Source organism: Fulmarus glacialis, unplaced genomic scaffold (assembly GCF_000690835.1).
Source record: "Fulmarus glacialis isolate BGI_N327 unplaced genomic scaffold, ASM69083v1 scaffold17170, whole genome shotgun sequence".
NCBI classification, from domain to species: domain Eukaryota; kingdom Metazoa; phylum Chordata; class Aves; order Procellariiformes; family Procellariidae; genus Fulmarus; species Fulmarus glacialis.
The window spans coordinates 12437-15545 of NW_009189763.1; positions in this window are offsets into that span (position 1 = coordinate 12437).

The following is a 3109-nucleotide window of genomic DNA, read 5'->3' on the forward strand; positions in this document are numbered from 1 at the left end:
TAGCTATGCTATCATGGCGCATTTTATTCAAAGGGGATGGGAAGGAGGAAATTCTTGCTGCTTTAAATCTTACTGTGTTTTTTGCGTATCTGCTTGAGTCAGATCTCAAAGATGGAAACCAATCAGTCCCTTCAGAGGTACTATTTTAAATCAAATATGTTTAAATGAAATATGTTTTAAACAAGTAACAGGTGTGCAATGTATGCCTTCAAGTAACTGAAACTTAAAAATTAGTAATAATTTCATCCTGAAATTAAAATCTCCATGGGAGTTCATCTTCAGTGGCCCTGTCTACAGATCTGTTTTGTCGCTTATGCTGGTCCATGTCAGAGAGCATGTGTGGCAGGGTCCAGGGCCAGCTTGGTGCCCAAGGAGATTCTGGTGTGAAGGGAACAAGCAAAAACTGGAAGTCCCTGAAGTGGGAGGAGAGCTGGGAGGAGGCAGACCTTGAAGAAGCTGAAAGGGACCATTGGGTCCCTTTCTTGAGTCCCAAAATATCTCCTTGGTGGTTCACCAGCAACAGATGGGAAGACAATGGGTGGCAGATCCTCTAGTCACTGTGCCAGAGTTAAGAGAGTGAAAATAACATCTAGGACTCTTTGTGTTATTTAAAAGCCTCATCTGTCTTTCATAATATAGCTCCCCGTGCATCTTAAAGCTGAGGGTATGGCTTGTGTCAGGACGTGAAGCTTATCGGCTCACCAGCTTGGTGGGGTCAGGAGGCAGGAAAGCCTGTTGTGATGTTCAGGGATGAGCAGTATATCAAGATGTAAAAGAAGAAAGAAAAGAGCCTCATCCCATGTATAGGTGATTGTGAGAGTGCAAAACCCTTTTCTGGCTGGAGCAAATGCTGATATTCCTCATGGGATGCTGTGGCTGGACCCTTCCACAGGGCTCTGTCTGCAACTTCCTCTCACTGCTGAATGCAAGCAAGTGGGAAATCTACCTTTCCTGTCAATCAGAGCTTCCCCAAGTAACAGCAGAAGGACAAAATTGGCAGGGTTCTTGTCAGTTTTGCTGCTGCCCATAGGGTACTGATTATCATTAATGAGTCTTATTGATTTCACTGTGCGGCTTCTTGGGAACAACAGGAGAAGCCTGTCTGCAAACTCAGAAACACAGCACGGCAGTGGGTCATATTTGGAAAGTTATCTGTGCAGTCACAAGGGCTGGATTTTTTTTGTTGTTGTTTTGTTTTGTTCGAATTAAAGGCTAGATTCTGCAGAAGCTGATGATTTCGAGAGCCACATCCTTCCCCAGTCTCATCAGGAAATCATTCCACTTACCACTGGTGAGTAGGTGAGTGGGTTTGTCAAGCCCTCATAGACGCCGTATTCTCAGCTTCAAGAGAAGGAAGGAGTTGTAATGTGACAAGAGTCTCTTGGGGATCTCTGGGTCTGATGCTTTCAAGACAGCCTGGTTTTTGTTTGTTTTGGTATTGGTCAGCTCTGGCTGCTGTACCCACGAGGACGGTGCTCTTTGCCCTGTGTTCTTAGTAGTGATCCTTGTTGTAAGGTGTGGAAATTAAATCTCCAGATTAAAAGCCCTAACCGAAGGGCAGTATGTGGAAGGATTCCCCCTTTACCTAGACATTATGTCTCCAGCTCATCCTCCCCCCACCCCTCAGCCCTGGCAAGGAATGCCAGCAAAAACAAGCGCTGTTTGTTTGTTTGTATTTTGCTATAAAACTGAAAATAGGAAAGTTACTGTGCGCCTTTTTTTTTTTTTTTTTTTTAAACAAAACAGATGTTTCCTAACAGTTTTTCCCTCTTGGTTGAAAGCCCTAATTTCTGTCAAAACACCCATCAGGCAGTCACTCTTTAACTCGCTGTACTCAGGCCGCCAGTGGCATCCTGTTGCCTGCATTGAGTTTTGAGTCCACAGGGGGTTTGCAGCTCCCAGAGTAACTCCCAAACTCGGAAGGCGCGATCTTGGGATTAACTCCATCCTCTCCCCACAAGTTGTTCTCTTAAATTGTAAAAAACAAATAAGGAAACAATCTGCCCCCGCAGATAGCCCTTTTTAAAACTAGACAGTGCTTTCTCTCCCAGCCCTCCTCCTTTCGGTGTTGCGAATGGCAGTGTCTCCAGGCGGGAGTGACGGCAGCCCAGTGACATTTATCCTTCGGTAATCAGTTAATTGGCACAGCCCTCTACCTTTCAGCCTGCGCTTCTTAGGCTTGCACCGGATTTCTGACCTGTGATAACTTTGCTTTGAAGGGACAGCTTGATCCTTAAGCCCCTTAGCCAGATGCCAGCCCTGGCTGGGGCGATGACGGGTAGCTCTGGGCACGGGCGGGTGCTGGTTGTGCGCTGCCAGCCCTGAGCTTTCACGGGATGAACCCAGCCCACAGGACTGGGGACTGGGCTCCGAGGAGGGCAGGTTCCCCCTCAAAGATATCTCCCCTAATTCCTAGCTGTACGCACAATCCCTCCCCTGCACTGTGGAGAGGGGAGGAGGGTTTTAGCCCCCTCGGCGGCCGGAGGTGTGGGACACAGCTCGGGGCACGATGCCAAGCCTGCTGGCTCGCTGGCCTGATCTGGTGTGGCAAATCCCCTTTTCCTAGGTTCCTCAGGGTAGCTGTGTCCATGGCAAGCGCTTGGAAAACTTTCCACATCATTTGCAAAGCTGCCCTCGGAGTGAGGCCATCTTATAGAATCTGTTTAAAATTTAAAAAAAAAAAAAAAAAAAAGGTATGAAATGGAAATACTACCTTGCTCCCCCATCTCCTCATCTCCCACTGAAAAGTAAAGGAAGTAGAACATTTTTAAAGCAGCTTTGTTTCTATGGATTAAATGAATTGAAATACAGCTTCTTCCTCCCTTGAATTTCTGCCCTCAGCCAGGTAAAGAGCTGGTCCATTGAAATATTGACTATCATTAGTCTGAGGTTTGGATTTTTTTCATCTCTCGATGAAGCACAGATCTTTTTTTGGTTCCCATCAACCCTCCATCATAGCTGTTCCTGTGTAACACTTCCTCTTTGATATGATGATGACTTTGTACAGGGGAAGGACCTTTACCAGAAGAAGAATTGTTTCAAGAATTGATGAAGGGTGAAAAGAAATTGGCAGCATATCATTAAAAAAAAAAAAAAAAAAAAAAAAGGA